Below are 22,907 nucleotides of genomic sequence, written 5' to 3'. Positions count from 1 at the left end.
TTACCCGCCTGATTTTCTTTGTCTCAAAATAATCTGCTACTGGTGTTCACACAGTGAAAAAACGCAGTGATATATATATATATATATATATATATATATATATATATATATATATATATATATATATATATATATATATATATCATCTTTGTTTTTGCCCGTTTTTGCGCATGACATGAGCCTGCGCCCAAGAAACTCTTGTTAGCTCTTGCGAGAACGCAAAAATAAACGACGTACCTCTCTGCGCAGTAATTATAAGTGAACAGTGTTGTCATCGCCGGGCGACGGGGTGGAGTACAGACCGGCGCTTTCCGAAACGCTCAATCTTCGCTTGAGAAAAAAAGCACAACCAACGTTTGTTATCAACGTTGCCAAGCTACGTAGCACTACTCTTTAGATTTTCAGGATCTTACTTTGCATTTAGCGTCGGCCCAGTTAAGATTTTCTTGTTTGGCTGAAAGTTGCTCTTGGTTTTTTCGTTTCAGTCCCTCGTAGTCTGCGCAAACGTTTTCCCTCTCAACTGCCTCTCGGCTGCTTCACTGGGTGCTTTCTCTCGAAATATTGCTTTCGTTCTCGAAGAAAGCGGTCTTTCGTCTTGTAAGTAGCGCGCACACCGTCGCACACCCACTCACAAAGTTAGTGCACCATCTTCTTCTTTCTGATTTAATTATTTTTCACTTGGAGGACGACGTGATCCAGAGAGCGGAGCGTTGCTTGTGGCAAGGGCGTGAGAAAAAGCAGGCTGCTTCGCCATTATCGGGCGTCCGTCTGCTCACCCAGCGAGGGGCGGGGTCAGTTAGTTCTTGCGCGCTGCATCTTTTTGCTACGGTTGATTTCGCCCCAATCAATGATGAATCGGCGCGGCACTGTGTCTGACCGATATTTTATACGTATTTCCAAGCTTTTCGACAAGCCATAAATATTGACCTCAGTGTACATTTATCGTGCTATCTTTTTCTTGCTATTGGAGTTTCTCAGCATTGCTTTCTTCTAACGTCATCATCTCGTTTTTGAGAGCGCCTATTATTGATATACCTTTCCTTAGTAACTTTGCTTTTGTATTCCTTGTTCAATGTTTTTTTCTTTCTTAATTTCCGTATTTCAGCAGTGTTTCCTGAGCAACACTTGCCAAAGTAATGACTCCGCAATCACTTTGAACTCAAAGCAACGGTAGCCGACGTCGACGTTAGCGACCACAATATGCTGCCCCCAAAAGCGAAAATTTGCCAAGCAGGACTACGCCATTATAAGCCCGGAGACAGTGAACAGCCAGCGCGAAATTTGAAATCCGTGTGTTTGATTACGCTAGCTTAAAAACGGACAATATTAAACTAAAGTCATTTGATTACGGTAGCTTAAAAGCAGACAATAAATAATTAAAGATGGGCCGCGTTCAGCTAGTGTGGGCTGCGCTAGATTAAGGATATATACTTCGAATTACGGTAATATCCTGTGTAATCTGGTGGATTGCGGTGGATTAAGAGTGAATTAGGTAAGAAGAGGTTCGATGTAACCTGTAGTGATTCAAGAATGAATTATATTGGATTCAGTTGCAGCACGGTGTACTTCGGGGGATTAAAAGTGGCATACAATGTACTTAGTTAGATTACAGTGGATTACGGTTCATTGCGGTAGGTTCATAGTGAATTATGAGGGAATGCGAGTAGATTAGGTGTTAATTACGTCCATTATGTTAGATTATTGTGGAGTAAGGGTGCATTGCAGGAAAATAGCGAGTAGAATAAAAGGTAATCAGTGCTTCTGCCATTTCAGCACGCAAGTACCCTTAAGTGTCCTTCCTTAACATTTTGCGACTATTTGCCTTCGAGATTCCCGCGATAGGCGTGCGAGCAAAGTGGGAAATGGGAGAAAAAATAAATGGAAAGAAAGAATTAAAAAAAAAATGACTGGTTAGCAATCTGCTTTTGGAACCGACTACGATAGTGAATGAGAAGAAGCTGGAATGAATATAATAAAAACACAGAGTAGATATAAATGGGATGGGAATAGAATTCGGCTCCGACATGAGCCGGCAGAAACAAGAGAGTGAACAGAAATATGCGTGGTTACTTGAGCGGCTGTCTAAAATGACATCCCGTTCTCTCTACGCATTGCCTGTATTGGTCGTTCATTGACATAAGGCTTCGATTTTAATGTAGCCCTGAACGTAGAGAACGATACCCGATGCTCATGGGAATTAGCTGCAGTTTTATCAACAGCACGTTTAACAGCAAAACACCGACTGACTCGGTTTAGAACTTGTCACGAAAAACGTTTCGTGGTTATTTGTTACCATCCAGCGAGTTAAAATCACTTTTTGAGGTTGAGCCCCAATCCAAATAGGTGCTTGCTAGATAAACGTTGTCATCACTAACCACTTATTATTCACAGTTACTGTGACTATGTAAGCTAGAAAGAACAAGAAGCGTCAAAATCGAAATGTCAAGAAAAAGCAATACATTGCTGTTAGGGTGGTCCAACGCATTCTAACAACAAACCGAACTGCGCTAGTTTGAGTATGTCTGTTCGGGGTAAATGTTTATATACTGTTACGGTGCGCAATATCTAGATGACCACGACGCACTGGTGTGGTGTTGTGAAGAAGACGACGCTCAGGCTAAGCTGGGTTCGTGCTGGTGGTGTGTGCTTCTGAGAGTTATCTGGCGTTTACCGCTGTGTAAGTTTCCCTTAACAATATGTTCTACAAGTTTTCTCTGCTTAACCTCATCTACACGTTTCTGTATATTTTCGCATGTGATGGGATGCTGAAGTGTGAATTACTCATTGCCCAGAATTGCCCAGAGTTAAAAGAAATACTTTTTTTTATTTTGCATGAATCATTGCACTGCATGTTAGTTGTCTCATGTGTCTTACGTTGCCACCGCAAAAGGAGAAAAAAGCTCTGTCAAGTGCATATTGTATTGTGAGGAATGCGAACCTTCAGCAATAGAAAGAGGAACATTTTGGCTCTCGCATGGAATAAAGACTCGCTCGCACAAAAGAAAATATCATCGGGTCTATTGTGTTGCCCGAAAGCAGAATTCACTCCACTGAGGTAATCGTCAGCCATACCTCCATTCACGAAGGTGTGATATTGCACTCACAAATAATAAGAATATGAAGGTAATGAGAATGCGGGAGGGAAGCAGGCAGTGTTGTGTCCTTGGCTACGGTAATAGCTGCATTTATTGTTAGAGTAATACGTGGAATTTACTTCCGTGTACGAGCAAGCGGTCGGTGAACTAGCCATTGAGCAATCAGCCCCGTTGTGACCCATATCCTTGCGTTCACACGCTGTGCCGCCTCTTTTCAAATATCAGTATTTTTACCCTTCTGCTCAAAAACCTTATCTGCATATATATATATATATATATATATATATATATATATATATATATATATATATATATATATATATATCAGAGAAGAGTTGATGACAACTGATTAGTAAATGTAAAAGGAATCACCAAAACCTTTAAAACATAACGATGGATTTATTTTGACGTTTCGACCGGGGTCCGGTCTTTTTCAAGAGTGAAGAACAGGAGATTACACACATCTTCTTAAAAACCGTTTACAGAGAGGGTAAAAAGGGGGAAGGAAACGGAAGACGTAGAGATGTTACCTGCCGCGGCGCCAGCAAACAGTATACACACGCACACCAAGAGAGGGGGGAGAGAGAGGAAACGCCCGGTGTAGCGCATTTCCCCTTTAATAAAAAAGGGGAAAGCGAAAAGGTGGAAAGGAAAAGGAGGGGGTGCGGGTGGTTCAGCACTTTACAAAGAAGGAAGAACGAATGCGCCACTTGGGAGCGATGATATTATCATTATCATCATGCCGGACTACACCCACTGCAGGTCGAAGGCGTCTTCTACATTCCTACAATTAACTCAATCCTGTGCTAACTGTATTCACTTGACCCCTGCTTACTTCTTAACTCCATTAGAACTGACCTTCTGCTGTCTCCTGCTACGCCTAAAACTTCCCTTGGTATCCAATTTGTTATACTTGTCGTCAATCAGCTATTCTCTCGTTCTACATGCCCTGCTCATGCCTATTTCTTCTACTAGAGTTCCACTAGAACGTTATCAACTCGAGTTTTTTTCTCTCCCACTCTTCCTATATCATTTTATCAAATGATGACCCTCAACACACCACACATAGAAAAAATGGCTTTATCATGCAAAATAATAGAATGAGATGTCACTGATTAACAAAGGATCAGAACCTACCCGAAGATCGCGCAACTGCTCGACATCGCGTAATAATTTGAGACCCACTTATTGGTTTGGTTTGGTAAAACTTTATTTCCCACAGTAGGGGTCCTGGAGGACACTCGGCTAGGCGCCAGGTGTACAGGGCAGCTCCCACTTCGGCACAGAGAGCCCTAAGCTCTCCGCCGCCGCGCGGGCCTCTTGGACAGCCCGAAGCTGATCATGTAGTGAAGCACTTTTTAACACTTTGTCCCAATGTTCCTTGTTGTTGGCGTAGGCGTCGCTCGATGCACAACCACGCAGCATATGGTTTGTCTACACGGTCACTGCACCGTTCACACACATGTTGTCCGTCGTAGTCTGGGTCCATGTGCTTCATGCGCCAGGGGTGTGGGTATGAGTTCGTTTGCAGCAAGCTTAACTTGACTGATTGGCTGCGGGTTAATTATTTTTATGCGTATCAAGTAAATTTTGAAGAACAAGCCATGAGGCAATAAATTAGGTCGAGCCCTTCTATGCAATGTTTCCACCTAAGCATTGTTCAAAGATGCTTGCCTTGAAACTCAAAAGAATGCACGAGTTAAACTACGTAATGAAACATGTTAATTTGTCAATGCTATAGCAGAATGTTGAAAAGGCCTGTTAGTTGTCAGCACTGACATCTAAACCGGAGACCAGCTTCTTGATTTATTGCTGTCTCAATGGGAGTTTTCTTTCATAGTTTGCATTTTAGTGTCTATACGCCGTTATTTCAGTTAGAATCTTACCACGTTGCCGGGCACAAATGTGAGACAGTGTGGAAACAAAATAAAATGCGCTGAATGTTATTAGGAAGGCGTCGCAAAAGTAAATATCGCAAGCACAACGCATTGCCCCTTTTCCCACAAGGCGGACAAGCGCATTTGTGCGCGAACTCAAATGCCCTAACAGATGGCGACTCAACGAGAAGCACTTGGAAAGTTGTCTGTCCACGCGCACACATATTTTTTTCTGTGTTTTCAGTCTTACACCGTCCTGCGTTTAACAAACCCGCAGCAGTTCTCACGGCCCACTCTCCTTTCGCTTTTCGTTCCCAGTGCTCGAGACAAGAACTAAGGGGAAACAAAGGCACAGACAGGAGAACAGAGGCGGCAGAGGTAAAGAATTTGCTGTCCCCGCCGTTCGCACCCAGAACGTCGGGTCCATTTTGCAAGAAGCTGAGGGTACAGCTTCCCGTTCAATACTTCGCGGCAGCGGCAGCGGCGGCGGTGGCGGTGGCGACTAAGGGGGTTGTCTGCTTCAATCCCCTTTCTTTGCCCGCACAGGGCGCTGTGAGCACACGAACGGCTCGCGAGGGCCACTACGAAGACGATGTGTGCCTGGAACTCGTCCCAGACCACACATGAGGCTCCTGAAAATTCGATTGTCCCCTCCAGCCGAATACACGCACCGTCTCTAGGGCTTTGTTTGCCGCAGCTTGGATGCCAAGATTTGGGCTAGCCTTATGTTTGCCCTGCCATCGCGCTTCATTTTTCCTTTGCCCGGGGAACTCAGTCAAGGTGTTTATGTTCACTCCCCGTATCCCCACAGTTATTCTCTCTTTGTGTTTGATGTTGTTTGTGTTTCGTGAAAACACATGTTAAAAGTCGGACAGAGAGGAAAAGAGAAACACTAAGGCGACACAGAGACGAATGATGATTTCAGGCCTGAGACCACGCTGTTGTTTGCTGCTCCCCTTCTATGCCAGGTTCGGGAGCCTACGCATTTCTGCATGATATATTTATTGTCTTCTGTGTCTCAGTGCAGCCATTTCAGGAATATTGGGCGCTGAAAAAGCGAGAACGGCGTCTTTGTTGCTGCGCTTGTATTTCAACGACATTGGTTCAGCAGTGAGTACGCTTTGTGGCTGTAATAGAGCAGCGTTTGAAGATGTTCATGCAATTCATTGCGCAGTTCTGTGGAAGGCACTACGTTAAGTGGGTCCCTTTAGTTGCAATGGCACATACAGTATGAGGCACAAACGCTAACTTAAAACATTCATATATTACGATAGCTTTAAGTTCTGAAATTCTAGGAAGTTGAGATAGCACAGAAGTAGCCTCGAGCAGGGAACTCGGAAAATGTAGCGTGAATGGCCGCAGCGCTGGTAAATACGGACTAATATTATCTAAACATGAAAATAGAGCCGATTGCTATAAAGTGGCAAGATGACCGCGTAGAACTCAATCATCTGCCACATACATCTTCACTCAAACCCTTATAGAAAAACACGGCACTTAAAATGGTACCGCATGCATCTACGATGTTATCAGCGCATTATGCAGTACGGTTAAGTACACCACGTCGTAAAAGCCGGCATCAAAAGCACTTCGTACCCTGTTTCCTATCGTTTCTCCTGTCTAGCCATAACCCAATACGCCCATATCACAAATATAGAAAGGTTCCCTGCCTCGCCGCATAGCGCCTTTGTCTCGTCTTTTTTCTCGTGGTGTGTTAAGTTCGGCGCAGTTTTTCACAGTACAAGTATGAACCAACTAGCCCAAGAAACGGTATTAATGCAGTATATTTCAGTCCACTGACCTAGACATCCAGTTTACGCCATCTACTTATTCCACACTCTAGTAGTAGTAGTAAGTGGTGTTTATTAATATAGAATAAAATATAATAAAGGAAGGAAAACATTTTTTGCCTGCCCCGGTATCTGCGATCGAAATGAGCTGAAGCACCTAAACTGGGACGGCGGGAGTAAAGGGATAGCAAGGAGACAGGTAAGAGAAATCAAAGAAGTGAGCGACAGGGAGAATTGAAAGTTAGAGAGACCACCCCCCATTTCACGCTGAATTACGAGAGTAGCGTGTAACAGTACCGGCGACCACTTACCGACATTTCATTTATCATCTACGTTAACAGCTCCTGATATCTTATTTTCTTTGTTTAATTCCACTTAAAATCTGCATCTTCTACAAAGAAGAACTCAAGCCGAAGCACTAACAACGGTTATTCTTCCTGAGTGTACCGCCACACAGAACTGAAAGCTCTTATTAAAAAAAAAAATACGATTTGAAAGAAACAATGACGTACATACGCACAGGATGCTAGCTGCCCGAAGTAACTCGGCGTTCACATATGAATGATTATGATCTGCTCATAAGTTATACTGTTGGTTTTAAATATCAACCGTTCATTAACGAGCCGAGCAGAATATGAAACTTTTCTTTCAGTAGCTTTCGCAAAACTAACAGTAAACACGTTAATACGGTTTTTTCCCGAAAATAACACAGCAGTGTGTACGCACTTCTCATGGAGGCAATACTTATTCCTGCTGGCTTTTCATCATTTTGCTGACTCTCTCTTCGTTCTAGCTACAAAATTTCACACCATGCGTGTAATGTTTTTATGTTTTTGTGCAATTCCAGCAAAATGGTCTTACAGCATTTTCTCGGCTTCTTTCCAGTCAAACCTAAAGGCTTGCCTTGTTATGGGCTCCTCTACCTTACTGTCCACAACTCTACACGCATTACTGTTACCTTATTCAATGCGTTGCTTATTGCGCAACGCAGCATGTTGCAAAGACCTGCCCGGTGATGGAACTTAGCCGAACCTTCGGCGCTACTTCGAGCAGTATATTTCTCAATCTGGTCATGTTTCGAAATAGAAGCTGCCACCAGGTTAGAGCAAGCAGCCGAGCTATGTAGTGTAATGAACTGCGTTCCTGCCTGCATATACACGTCGCCAGTCTAGAGGTTCGCAGCCCGAGTGTTTTGATGATTTTCTGATGGAAAACCCTGAGTGTAGGCATTCCAGCGAGCCGCGATGAGCAGCCATAGCACACGCATTTGTCATCATGTCGCTCAGATTTTCTCCGAGGGGGAGCTGGCTGGGCTTCCTATGTGGCGAAGGCTCCCACTCGCACCGGTAATCTGGGATGATTTACCTCGTCCTCAAGCGTCGACAGGGCATACCGGCGCTCTGAGATACGTGCCTCGTCGTGCTGCGATAGCGATGCTTGAGCTAGATGTCATGCCTCTCTCATTTCTCGTTGTCAAGACCAGATAGTGGGCTGGGGTATTTTTCAAGCACAGAGTGTGGACACGCTGTTGTGGGGGCGGCTGTGAAGGGTAAGAAAAATTGAGCAACTTTGGGCATACGATGTGCGACCGGAAGGAAGTCTTGGGTATAGAAGGGCTTGGCTACTCAGAAGTGCGAGAGTTTTCTCGTGGGTCACATAATCACCAGGAAGGCAGATGGCGCACGGCTTAGTATGGGAACGCGGCCATAGAGGGAAGCGTGATTTGTTATTTCATAATCCACGTAAATTGTTTTTAATATGTACTCGCGTATCTGCAGAGTAACTTCTGTCAGTTCCAACCGTTTTTTTAGGAATGATTTCAACCATTTCCTGGTATTTGATATTCTTTGAGCACCAGTATTTGACTTGTATTTCATGTTCTCATTTTGTTTTTGTCATTTCCTTCTATTTACGTTTCTGCAACATTAAGGAGGCAACAAAGTATGCTATACTTTGAATGACATTAAGTGCGGCGATATTGAAATGTTTACAAGTATGTTTTGCAGATATTGAATGTTTCGGAACATGATGAATGCAAGTTTTTCATATTCTCACTGGCAAACTTCGCAATAATCAGGGCAGGATATCTGTCTTTTAATGATGCAAAACTCGATGAATGGAAACCAACACGATGATCTCTCTAAGGTCGATAACCGCATCATACTCTTGAGAGAAATCTATGCCGAGAATCAGATCTTTCTGGCACTCTTCTAATGAGGCAAATGTGCCGAAAATAAAACCTCCGATTAGTATTCGGCAGATGGACACGCCAATCGGCATCATCGCATGGTCACCTGTGATGCACGTCATTGGGACAGACTAACGTGTCAAAACCTTATGGACTGTCATGGCTAATTGGTTGCTTATGACCGAAATATCTGCACCGATATTGACTAGTGTGGTCACGTCACTATTGTCTACGGATGCAAAATGTCAACCGAAATCAGTCGTTCGCAGCACGTCGCGTCGCGTAAATACTTATCATCATATTTGAATTCCTAAACGATAACACGACCGACTATCAGTGCACTACAACGCAGTAACATTTCGATAAAAAATCCATTGCGTCAAACTGAAGCAAACGCTTTATTCCGAACGCCCCCTATAATCTAGCGGGCCCATTCGGTCTCTTTTTTTGACCGCCATTTAGGCACCAATGTAAGGACACGAGGTGTAAGGGGTGCTCAATCATGTAATTCCGGAGAAGCTTGTATAGACTGCTTAGCAGTGCGGATCATTGAAGGGCTGCAGCAGCGACCTGGCTCCTCATGCGAGTGGTTGACTTTGTGTGGTGCTGGTATAAAGAATCCCTTATGCATAAAGTATAGAGCTCCACTCAAGCATTCCCGTGAAAGAAAAAAAAAAAAGAAAGGTAAACAGAATTGGCATAAACTTCTTAGTTGTAAAAAGTTCTTCCTCGTCCTGGGTTTTAACCCGGGGCCATTGCCTCTCAATGGTATTCGCTCTACCTGCTGAGCTAAATGGGATGGCTAGCCGATTGCATTGTAGAGAAAAAGCAAATTAATCAACAACTGGGACTGAAATTAGTGTTGATGTAATGCTTAGAAAAATACCCCAAGGTAAGGTGTACTTTGTAATAAAGTAATATTTACTGAATAACGTGGACCTAAGCGTAGCCATACGGTTACGATGGAAAGCTTTTCATTGTTGTCATGTGGCTCTTCCTGTGTGCACTTTATTAACTAATCATTTTTTTACTATAAAGTGCAAGGTGGAGTGCACATTGTAATAACGGATATTTTACTTAGTGGCGGGCCCCTAAGCTAAGCCATATGGCTACAATGGAAAGCTTTCTTTGTAGTCGTAAGTCTGAGCTTAGGTGGGTGCTAATAAGCAATTACTCCCTTATTACAAACTTTACTCTGCCTTGCGCAATACCCTAAGTCTTACATAAAAAGTAAGGCTCTTTAAGAGGATAACCAGCACTGTAGTTCATATTGCGAAAATAGTTTGCACGATTCCTTGACTGTCTACAGCAGCGACCCGCGACACCAGTCGACAAAGAAGCATTACCTCATTAGCTCATTATCCACGCATTTGAGTTCATCCACCTCTGGTCATTGGTGGCTCACAAAAATCGCATTTTACTTTTATCGTTAGGAAACCTTGTGAATAAAGTGAGGTCAAGTTCTTTAATAGTAAACCGCTCAGGTCATGAAAGAACTGGCGGATATCAAAGAGGAAACTTTAATTATCACATTGGCCTGTCGAAACCTAACGAGCGCATATTTCGCAACCTGGCTGAAAGCCTGCTCTGCTCCCCCTTCAGAAATGAAACCCCTTCTGATAGCCAAGAGTGGGGATATCATCTTTGCATTTCAGCTTAAAAAAAGCAGTTCTTACGGTGGAATGTCAAGGCTATTGAAATTGTAAGCAACGCTCAGTTCCCTTTTGATCCCAATCTTGTGGATACAGCTCTGTGCGTACAGCTCTGGCTCTGTGCGTCTGCACATCTTTTGAATTTGCAGAACGAATTATTTGCACATTGCAGCTCATGAATAGCCTGTGCGCAATTTTGTTTTCTTTTAACTTTTCGTTTTCATGTTTTGTTTTATAATTTAGTCCTTCCCGGCACTGCTGATATAGCGGACAGTGACTCGAGGTTATAACAGTAGAAACGTTCTCCTTAAGAGGTTTTGATGCATACAGAACACTGACTATCATCAGAGGTGCTAAATAACATTTGGCGCCAAACGAAAATCGTACAAACTTCGGGCGCCGTGCATATCGCATTTATGGCCTTACTGAAACCGCTTCTTACGACCAACAGCTTCAGGTGCGCGGCAGACATCAGCGGTTACACCACGCCATTGACAAGGAATGGTCGGTTAAACTCACGAAGTCGTAATAGACAAAGAGGTTGGAACATTACTCCTCACTCATTTACTAGCAGAGTACAGCCGTCTCCAACGAGCTTTTCGGTATTAATAGTTTTGCAACACAATCGATACTCAGCTGTCTGGCCCTTCGATGAAGCACCACCAACAACTACAGGCACTAAATACATTAGCTAGCAATGGCATCATGGATTATTTCTGCAGGTATGTGCGAGCCAAAAGCTAGAATATTATGCCAGAATAGTTTCCTGAACCGGTAATAGGAAGGCGAACGTATCCGAAAACCGCATATCGGGTTGCATTCGAATATAATCAGGTAACACAGTGGCTGTAGTTTTGCTATGACCGAAAAATGTCCCTAATGTGTAATTTCAAACCATATCTTCAATAGCTTATTCAAAGAGTCAATTATAGGGTGTGCTACAGCAAAGTCGATTTCATGCCGCGGAGCTTCACATGTGGAAACGAAGAAAGCACGGAGTTAAGGAGGAGTGAAAGCCTGGTGGAAAGCACGTGCTCAGAGAAAGAGCACAGCTCATGCTGGTTGCTATGGTAGCAAAGGTAGCCATCACGTGGAGGGGTACGTACCGCTAAGTCACGAGAACAGTGGCGAAGACGGCAATGGAGGAGCGGTCAGTCGCAACTGGTCGCCAGTAGCAGCTGTTTGGATCGCGATTAATAACTTCATGACGCTGGCACAATCAGTCTTTTGCTAGCACGTCGTTCTCTCCAGACGTCATGAATTATTTTGCCTCGAAACGTTACTAAGACCAAATTCTGCTACCAATGAGTGGAAGCGCATGTGTGACCAATGCGTGAGAGTGTATCTCACGACAGCAAGAAAGGCTGCTACCTGAGACAAGGCCTCGAAACGCAGAAAAGATGGGGTTATCCTTGCCAGAGAATAAAAGACGGTATCTTGTGGTGCTCGAAGATTTCACGTATCCGTTACGATGTATTTTATTCGTCTGGGTGTCTCGTAATGTGCGCACAGCGTCTATTAGATGTCATTGTGCCAGCGCAGCGTCACCTCTATTTTTATTGAACATAGACGAGACGCTGGTCAGCGATGCGACCTTCTTTGCTACCACCCGCCAGACCACAAGCGAAATCTGTGCACCACAACGTCCAGTACGCATCTTGACAATGACACATTAGAACAAGCGCGTAAGACACCAAAATGAACCTGCTATTTCGTAGCTTTCAGCCGCTCATGGGGAAGCAGGTTTCGGTTACTAATGCGGTAAACCAGCTTGCCCAGCTTTGGTAGATATATTTGAAGTTCCGTTTGATTCTGCGTCTGCAAAAAATGCATAAGGTCAGAATTCCTTTCTTATTTCATCGGCTTTTTAAGGGTTGCACCCTTCTCGCCTGCTACTTTCTATTCTTTCACATAAAGAAATGCGCTATATTATCTTCAATAATGCCTCACCCTTTTACCTGCCCTATGCCTCATCAAGGTTCACACACTTCTCATAGTATCCAGGCTGTGCCAAACTCCGAACAAGGAACGTCCATCAGCAAGGCGCTATTGACAGCATTTTTTAACGTTTGGCATTGAAAAATAAAGGCTTTCAACTTTTTCTATTGGTACTCCATGTCAATGAACTGTTGTCATTCAAGACAGGTATAATCACCTACCCTTCTTTATTTTGAGGACCGACACCTCGGATATCCCGAAGGAAGTCCGGCCTTTGTGTTTCAAATAAATTCAAGTCCTAATAGGCAAATATTGCTGTTGGATCACAGACAGCAAGAGGAAAGGTAGCATAGAGGTGAGTTTGAACTACGTTTCTTGAAAGGTCGCGAATGCAGTACATTTCCAATCTCTCGACTGTTGCTAATCAGAGCATCTCACGGTAACCGAGCTTATTATTTAATCAATCGTTAGGCCGTTCCACAGAAATGCTAAACTTATCAGCTACGTGCTTAATGTACTCTTTTGGATTATAATATATGCTGCAGATCTGGATTACATTCACCGGTGTGGTTTGACTAACGCGAAATCGTGATCTTTATTAGGATGGCTTTAGATCATCGTTAGCCCTGATAAGTGTCCCTCATACACTGCACTTTTCGCTAAAAAATAAAACGAAAAATGCGGATATAAAGGAAGCGTGCGCCACTATGAAACATTCGCAAATAGCCTAATAATATTTATAAATGCAGTTCTACCTCTTTTTATTTGTACCTATTCTTTACTGTATGCGTTTTCTCAAACACGCGGCACTCTTTTCCACCTTAAGCTTAGTGCGTTAATCGTTGCATTGCTGTACTGTACATTTTCCTGAACTACTCAACCAAGAGAAAATGCTTGTAATATGCGTGGCCAGAAAATATTTATAACGGAGCTTACAATTCGCCAAGGCTTATTTTTCCTTCAGCCAAGCTTCGCAAAACAAGACAAATAAAGCGATTACTTTTAGCCGGAAGCTTGCCTGCAGCATCGAAATTTCGGACCACGCATCGCTTCACGTGTGCTAGAGCCAAATCCTCCCGCAAGAACAAAATACACGAAAATGGCACTGTTTATTGACGACGAAAAGCTTTGTCCTCGCGAACGGGCTTTCAGACACTTCACGTAGAAAGAAGGAGGACGACGTCACTATGTAGTCACAAACCAGACGCACACAACACGTTGGAACACGAAACGCGCACTTAGCTTTATCTGATGCAGGATGTTCAGCCTTCGTCCCGGATGAAAGCCACACGGACATTCACAAAACAAGGATATGCGAGCGAGAACACTTCACCAAGGCCTCAGTGACACCCAGCACATTGAGGTGCGGGTCGAGGTGCATTCTGTGCGATTCTAAAATGGTGCGTTCACAGAGGGGATTCAACAAAGAGCCGGTGCAGAGGGGAAAAGGCGTTTGCGAGTTTTGTGCAACAATACAGCATCCATACCATGCGTATGAAAAATATACACCACTGAATAATTCTGTGAACGCAAATGCAGAGAACACATACATATTTACGCGGTGATAGGTGATAAGACTCACATTCTGCAAATGGTGATAACAGAAGAAAGCTTATCTTTATGCTGACTTTCTGAGCACTATCTATGAAAACGACGTTCATAACGTCAAACTTGGCATGCAGTCGGTGTGACGTGGTGAATAACTCCAGTTGTCACTGCCAGGTGATTGATCACAAAAACCATACCCACGTGGGTCAGGTTATAGATATCTTCAAAAACGTTTACGAAATTGATAATTGAAAAATAAGGCATTAAGTGTGAAAATAAGTTCTCGAGAGAGACGAAGTCATGGTGACGTCACATATTCAAGAACTGTCTTGCTTCAACGTAGAAACATAACAGTAGAGATATTTTTTCTTCACCTACCACACTCTTTGCAATACATACCTTGCATAAATACCTTTTTCGCTCTCAATTAGAAAAGAAAGAGCATCGTAATTATGTATACTTGGATGTCAATCCGCGTTCTATTTATTTTTTAAAAATCTGTCCACATGCATGAAATTTGCTCAAACTTAAGTTATTTATTTTCAGGTAAGCTCTCTTAACAAACCTTTGTCTTTCATTATTATTTCCTAAGGTCACGTCGCTCGGACCACAATATATAAATAGCACTCGCTGTCTTCTTTACGTGATGCAGACGAATATCGGCTGTTCCGAAATTATAGCATTGTGTCTCAGGTCCCCATGCTGTTTTCATATTTTTCATTTGCTCTTTGTCATGGCTGTAGTGCTTACAATATGCAAACAAATGCGTACTCTAAACGCAAGTAGAAGGTAGGAAGCGGACAAATAAACAGAGCACGAAAGAGTCTTCAGTATTAATTACGTCGGCGGAGCTCAGGTGGACTGCATTTATTAATCTCACGAAGAGATCGCCGTTTGTTTTTTTCCTACCAAAGTCGACATATTATACAGAGCAGAATACTCTTAATTAATCCACGTATTTTCAGCTGGGTCTCGCAGTGTGTTGCTCTTGCATTTTAGAGTTTTGTTTATGCTAGACGTTAGTCGATGAGAAATGCTTTTAGGCACTCCTGATATGCTCCGGTATCGTGTAATCAGATGCGCTTTTCCCCGGACGAAATGAGTAATCGTCTAATCCTTGGTTTAAAGAGTGAAGCGGGCCCACGTGCCGAATCATTTTTAATCAATATAGCGAGCTATTTCGGAAATTCATCTGGTCGGAATAAAGGAGTAGCAATGTTTTCTTCTTTCATAATGCTACGGCACAAAACACTCAGTGATGACTCGTAAAATGCATGGAGACCAAAAACACGATGCTAGCCCAGACCTCAAAAGCATCGACTACCACGCCTGGAACCACGCGTTTGAAGACAAGATAACGTAAAGGATAGTGATATTCCAATAACTGTGATCCGGGAAAGCTCGCATTGCGAGCGTGTCGGAGGAGGTACTGTTGAACGTGCTCTGTGAGGGCGTTCGTTTTAGGATAGTAATCGGCGGTTAGCTCATGTTTAGTTGAGGGGAACAGATAATGTCGTCGATAAGTCTGGATATGCATCACCGGCCGCAGTCGGTAACAGTTTTGCTAGAAAGATCATTACCTGGACGGAGGTCTTTCAGAAGAAAGTCGGCAACATCGGTAGCAGCACTCATCGAGAATGCCCAATTGATGTCGTAGCGAGCAGCGCATTCCGTGGCGACTGCAACCCATCTATGTATTGTCACGACTCGAGCCCAAAAGGTGTACACTGATGCGGTGCAAATTGTCGGGCGGAACGTCAAATATTGAACCATGCCCGCTGAGTGAATGGTCCGGTGTTTTCGGCGCTTGCGCTAGTCGCAGCAGCCAACATAGCGGTGCACGGAACCTTAGATTCGTGACAACAGCAGAAATGGCTTACGAGAAACACCCAGGTGAGCAGTAGTGGAGAGGTAACAGAGAGCGTGAAGCCAGTGTCAGTGAAAATAGAACTAATGTTTGATTTCGTCGGATTGTAGTAGATAATGGACTGTTAAAAGAAAAAGCTAACAAAATACTCGGACTACGGTTCGAGAAGGTTAGACATCCGTGCAGTGCTTCGCTTACAGTTATTTGTCAGTTGAAATAAAGAATTGATTGCTCGGCTAGCTCTGCTCTTAGAGATACAAATATTTATTTTATCACTAACAATGAAAAAAATATGTGCCATCTTATTGTGTTATATGAACAAACTTTTTATCTGAGTTTTGATTCTCTTCCGAATTCCTACGTGTGAATCCAATTGCATCACATATGTAATTGATAAGAATTAGGTCTTCCGTCCTAATCTTAAAGCTTCATACAAAAGTCAGCGTTTTTCCGCAGCACTCGTACACCCCGCGTCTTGAATAAACGCAGGAATGCTTTATTGTGTGATTATAAATCAAATCAAACTAATTATTTCACACCAAAAGATAAAAAATAAGATGCTCACGTTTTATCTGGCCTCTTAGCTTTTAAGAGCATAATCAAATCAACCTAATTATTTCACACCTAAAGATAAAAAATAAGATGCTCACGTTTTATCTGGCCTCTTAGCTTTTAAGGGCAGACTACGAATCATGCAGTAACTACGAACTATTGTAGCAAGCAAAGTTGACTGCGTGTATTATTTTAAATCTTTAAAGCCCGCGCCTCACGCAGAAAACAGCGCTCAGCGCTCGTCTTGTGTTTCCTTGCTGTCGTGTTCTTCTGTCGCGCTGTTTTTCCATCCAAGAAATACTAGAACGGGCAGGTAGGAAATCAAAATTTCTTATAAGTTTCGGTACCTCCTCTCAAATATGTAGTCGTTCTTAAGGCGTAACAACAAAAGACAAGATTTGGAGGATATCTATGATGAGTAACCAACCGGCACCGTATCATTTCGACCAGCGGAGCGTTTGAGCGTTCAGTGGACGCTAAATAACGACTAATGAGCAAATTACTTGTGACGTTCTTACTGCTCTAACAGCGCAGGCTCAAGAGTCACAAGTTCATGATTAAATTCATTGCAAAGTAATTGAGCCGGAGACCGATGTTGTGTTTTCATTAAATTCTGCTCATAGTGTCATAGCTGTAGAGCATTACAATTGTTGTTATAGACTGAAACATGCATTTAAGTTTCTGACAGCTAAGGAAAGACTATAGTTATCAAACTTCTGCTCATTTCAGATTAACTTTATCTCACTGCGTAAAGCCAAAACTTGCGCAGGGCCGACAGGGAAATATAAACGCATGCAGTGAGCAAGAACACTCCCGGTCGCCGACCGTAAGAACGTTACTCTTTGAACCTAAAATTTGTTCCTTGCGGTCCATATCCCTTTTGCGAGTTCGAGCGTGAACGTGCCTTTAACTCGTCGCGGTGCGTTAAGTTCCGCTTGGTATGACACTCGCCTGGCGAGCCACCGGCACCGCTCAGAGATTTCGTTTCGGATTCCTGCGCCTTGCCTTGCATAATTCCTCGAGCTTTTCGCAGCGGTCCAACTCGTAAAACATTTTGTGCACTCTGGATATTTTGCAACTCACAGCGTAAGACAACTGAAAGTTACGGGCTCACAGCGAGTCTGTATTTTGAAGGCATAGAATACCCGTACTACCTGGTAGATTCGTACAGGGCACTTTTTCGCTCCACTTTGCCAGCGACCACTGGGAGGCTTATGTTTGCAATCAGTGTTCAGTTGAAATTGCTTTAAACTGTCCTTTTTGAAAGTAAAAGGGTTATATTTGATGTTAGTTTTTCGCACAGAATGTGCCAGTTTACAATAGTAAATGCCCTTTAACAATTATCTTAACTACCTAAGCATGTATGTTTGTATTTTGTTTTGGTATAATAAATAAACTACTACCCGTCATGGTGGTGCAGTTATTACGGCGCTTGACTACTGTGCTCAAGGATGCGGGATCGAATCCTGGCAGCGGCGGCCGCTCTTTGATGGAGTACGAAAAGCAAGGTGCTCGTATGCTGTGTGTTGTCAGTGCACGTTAAAGAGCACCAGGTGGCCGAAATTTCTGGAGGCGTCCACTGCGGCCTCTCTCTCAAACTGAGTCACTTTCGTTGAGAGAGACCCCATATTCCAAACAAAACCATAAAAAAACTACTACATTTTCAAACGAGTGGGGTGTCAATAGGAGCCCATTATTGGCTAGAACTTTCCCGTTTTTGTAGCAATCTACATCCTGACTTAAATGCAAGTTATTTTAATCAACTGAAAACTTAAGTTTAAGTCTGAATGTAGATCGTTACAAAAAAAAATCTAGACAATATGACCCCTTTCATAAATGTTAAGTCAACTTCACCTCTATGCTGCATTCCCCTCTAATGGCGGAACAGCAATGTATTGAAACATTATATTATGGCCATAATTCATATCATTTATGCATCAGAACATATTTGCATAATTGCTCTATTACCACTACATGCATCTGTGTAGAAGCAACATGCGATTTCAGGTCTATATGGCCATTTTTCTGGCGGCCAGTGACGCCATGTTTGGGGAAAGAAGCAGCGTGGGAAAGCCTACTTAACGATTTTTGCAAGGGGTCCATTGGCTCGTATCCACTGCCCATACATTTCCAAATTTAGTAGTTGAGTTGAGCTGCTCTAGCCTACTGGTGCACCAACTGTACTGAATATTTTGAAGCACCCATTATGTAGGGAATTAGGAAGTATTCAGATGAGAATCCCGGCGCGCAGGGTATGGAGAGGAGGTGAACGACGAAACCGGCCTGCCAAACCCCGCCACTGCTTCGGGACTTTCAGTTCACACGACAGGGAGACATGGGCACTGTCGGCAGACACACCACTGTTTCCAGACGCGCGAAGCATGTATTCCTTATATGAAGCTCTCTAAGTTCCAAAGCCTCGGGAGCCGAATAACTGGAAACATAATGAAATCAGGCGCCACAGAAATTTAACTGTTGCTAAATAGAACTCCGCTTTCGGTCACAAAACCAAGATAGTTAGTGGGAAGCAAAGGTTGTCACAAGCGCACACAACAGAGTGAAAAAACTGTGTCTACAGGCGAGGGTGGAAAAAGACTCCGTAATGCTAGATATTTTCGTCGATCTGGAACGACATCGTGTGCGCTTCCTTGCTAAATACCTCTCACCGCATGAGTTCAGTACGGGCAGTTCCAGGGAAGAGCAGCAAGGAGGCATGAAGAAAGAGAAACCTTACTGCATTTTGTTTTTAATTTCTGCAACTGAGTTGAATGATTACGCATAGAATCGCGATAACACGCTTGGGAGTCACGCTCCCGGTGTAGGCTGTCAATAAAGCTACATAACGCTAGATGACAGAAAAACATTATGATGACATTCGAAGGCCCATTGCCGTATATAATTGCGGGATAGAAACGAAACGGAGAGGAGACGTGAATAATTAATTATTTTTCAAATCGCAGGGGCACGAGAGGAAAGGGGCATGTGTAACGCAATAATAATTAGGCCGATAATCGAACCCTCATAATGCTCGTGTATGATTAGTTCGTCTTAGCATAAACCGCAAGGTCTTTCGTAGTACTGTGAAACTTCACACGAAGAAGGTGGTTAAAAGCATTCGTCGTTTTGCTAGCTCTCGTGTCTGGTTCACAGTTCAGATAAGAATGCGCTGATTTGAGTAAAATAATAAAATGGAAAAATACTTATGCAAGCAAAGGCGTCTTGTGAGGCCTACATTGTCCAGGTCGTATTTTTTTTATTTTTGTCTACTAGGTATCATGTTGTATCCGCTGTGCTATCGATGCTTTAGGACTAAAGCAATTATGTCATTCTGCGGTCGCGTTTGCCCCCCACGAGAAAGAGCGCCCTCAAGTGTTGTATAGAAAAAAAAGAGTAGAGTTCAAGGTGCTCCTAACGAAGGTGTAACGTTTGAACAAGTTGGGCCAAAAAGGTGTTTTGCTCTGTGTTCCGAAAAATATATTCTTTCCTTAATATTCGCACCATGGTAGCTACTAAATTTTCTCTCCTGAAAGGTTCCGAATTTTCTTCGTGCTTGTACCTACGAAAGCAAATGCCGATAGCCTCACTTTCGCTCAAAAACTATATTTTCACAAACATTTCTCAACTTGCTTGAGAAGCAAAAAAAACAACAATCAGCGAGGCCAAGAGAAGCGTAGGGGAATTCTTTTCAATTTTTTTATTTTGCTGTTGACCTGAATAAGGGCTGTGTAATGAGTTTAGGAAGGAAGATGAAGAAAAGAAATCAGAAAGAAAAAATTAGCTGGGGTTTAGCTTTAGGTAAACCCGGTAGGCTGCGTAAGCAAAGCCGACGTAGCTTCTTCTTCTTCTTCTACTACTTCTACGGCATGGCGTGGCTACCGACCGGGTTTACCCGACGGCTTGAAAAGAGGCCCCATCTCTGGTCGCTCTAAAGGTCAAACGTGGCTACCGGCCGGGTTTACGCGACAGGCTGAAATCTAGCGTAGTATTGCTTACGCAATAAAGCAGCGCTCCGATGGTCGAAACCAAACCCACAACCTCCGAATATCATGTCTGGTGCTTTTAGTAACTGAGCTACATCGAAGGCTGTCTAACCTTCTACATATCTTGGGTATTAATGTCGCCTGTAACTGAACCTTGAGAGTGTTCACCAGCGCCTTCCATCTATAGCAACGGACGTGGAACGTTCTGTGTACCACGAGCGTCAGGTCGAACGGGATCGATGGGGAGGGTGGAAGCTGTGCGACAACCTTCTTGCGCTATACCTATGGCTTCATGACTGCCAGAACCGAGTACTAGCAAGCGAATAGAGAGATTATTAGGTAGGAAAAAATGAACCTGCCGTCGATGTAGCTCAGTCATAAAGAAAAAAAAAAGTGGATGTAGCTCAGTTCTCAAGAGCACTGAACACGCTATTAGGAGGTCGTGGGTTCGGTTCCTATCATTGGCGCATTGTTTTTTCTTATCCCTTGATTTCTTTATCTTTCTTCCTAAATTGATTAGAGCGCTAATGAAGGTGAACAGCAAAATAAAAAAATGAAAAATATCTCCTACGCTTCTCTCCACCTCGCCGATTGTTGGCTTCTTTCCTTCATGTCTCGTAACGAGCTCACCCCCCCCCCCCCTTTTCTCCTTAATTATCTGTTTAATAACTGGCACGAGAGTCCTTTAGCTCCCATAAAGTAAATTGCATGGGGTTTTAGTTGTGTCTAGCTCGTGCCTAACCTGCTTCTCAACTAACCGCACCTTCGCGTAACTATAACACGGGTATGTGAACGTAGTACATCGGGTTACATGTACCTGTCTAGGGATAACTAGCAGCGCTTCATCCCCTTAAGAGAAACAAAATAATGTAGCTGAGGCGGAAGCAATGTGTGCCGGCCCATACTGCACTTAGTCGGGGCTGGCCTGACGTGCACTGGTGTCTTTATTACTTAGACGTCCGCGGCTTTTCCATTAACCAAAGTGCTGCCCAGCTTCGGGAAGCATCAAGCTCGTACTCTTCTCAGAGTCGCCAGAAATGAGGCTCGCATATTACGAAGACGCGTGCACGCGCACAGCCGGAAGCATGCAATGATGGCCTTCCCTGCACTTTCTCCAAGTTAAGAGCGCACGTGCAGACAATCTAAGTCTCGGCTCGTCTCGCGTCTGTACGCAGTCCCTCCAGGAGATCCTGTTATTACGGACCAAGACGGACACAAGCTGGAAGGTCTCGTCGGCCGCTTCAGCGAAGGACGAAAACTGAGGCTCCTCTGCGAGGTTGAAGGAGGTAGGTAGAAGAGACACGCAGGAGCCATTCAGTTTTTTTAACTCAGCTTTCTTCCCTACCTTTCACTGCGGGTATTTTTTTTGTAATTCGTTTCTGCCATGTCACTCACTCTCTCCCCCTCCCCCCGCCTCCTCCGTACCTGTCTCGTCTTGTCCACTTTGTTAGTTCTTTTTTTGTTTTTGTAATATCGCCCGGGGATCCTTGTTCTAGTTGTCCCAGGGCGACCAGTCGATCGCGGGAAAAAAAGTACGTTGTCGTTTAGGGATAGGTATTAGTCTCCCGGGTGTGCATGCCTTGTCGCCTTGCCGTCTTCTTCATTTCTTCTGTTCATCTTCTTTTTTTCTTATCCGTTCCTCTTGAAGACTTGCAATAGGTTGGAGAAAAATAGTTCTCCCTCAGGCTGGGAAGAGAGCTGGCACTCACTGAGACTGATTGAGCCTGTCTTTTTGTGTCGATTGTACTTGTGTCCAGCCGTTAGTGATTGGCCGGCGTTCTTTCTGAGCGGCGCTTGACCCTGATACTTTTCTTACTTTTACCATCTAATTCTCTTGCCGCAGACACTCTCAGCTACATAGCCTAAACGAAAAAAAGCCAATTTTTAGCCACTATTCTCGTGGCACAAGAGGTTGGACTCAATATGTTTTCATCTGCTAGATAACCTTTTAAAGTTTACTTATTTTTACGTTTCTCAGATCAGGCTGCAATAATTGATAAGAATATTCCACAAACTGGAAAATTGGCATACATGTGAGAAGGAATGTAGGTGCCAGAATCTGTCGCAGAAAAGCCTGTTACACTTCTATTTGACCCTTCGTTTACTTACTTCAGACTGCCTTGACAAGCGACAAACTTGACAAGGCAATTTCTAGAACAGATTACACTATTAAGGCAACACTGAAGTACAAAGTAGCGAATAGCACATTATATATTTTGTACCTTGAGAATGAAACATTCATATAAATTGGCTGTATACCTTAAAGGGAAAGAAAAAGACGTTGTTGGTATAAACGAGTTCAGGCACTTGCACCATGTTTCAAAAGTCCTAAACGGCATCTGAGGATTCATAATTCAACGCTCTCAAAGGCAATTAATATCTGAAATTTGCAGGTAAAGCTTACCAAATCTTCTGTTCTA

The 22,907-nt window shown here is 43.4% G+C and overlaps 1 pseudogene; it reads left to right on the top strand.

The window, feature by feature from the left end:
* Nucleotides 1-22,907, top strand: part of LOC146185566 (protein turtle-like) — a 152,043-nt pseudogene that overhangs the window by 72,982 nt on the left and 56,154 nt on the right.

The sequence above is a fragment of the Amblyomma maculatum genome, chromosome 6 (genome assembly GCF_055883805.1).
Source record: "Amblyomma maculatum isolate TAMU_Amacu chromosome 6, ASM5588380v1, whole genome shotgun sequence".
NCBI lineage: Eukaryota > Metazoa > Arthropoda > Arachnida > Ixodida > Ixodidae > Amblyomma > Amblyomma maculatum.
The sequence above is the reverse complement of the archived record's forward strand: the minus strand, read 5'-3'. Positions and strand labels throughout refer to the sequence as shown.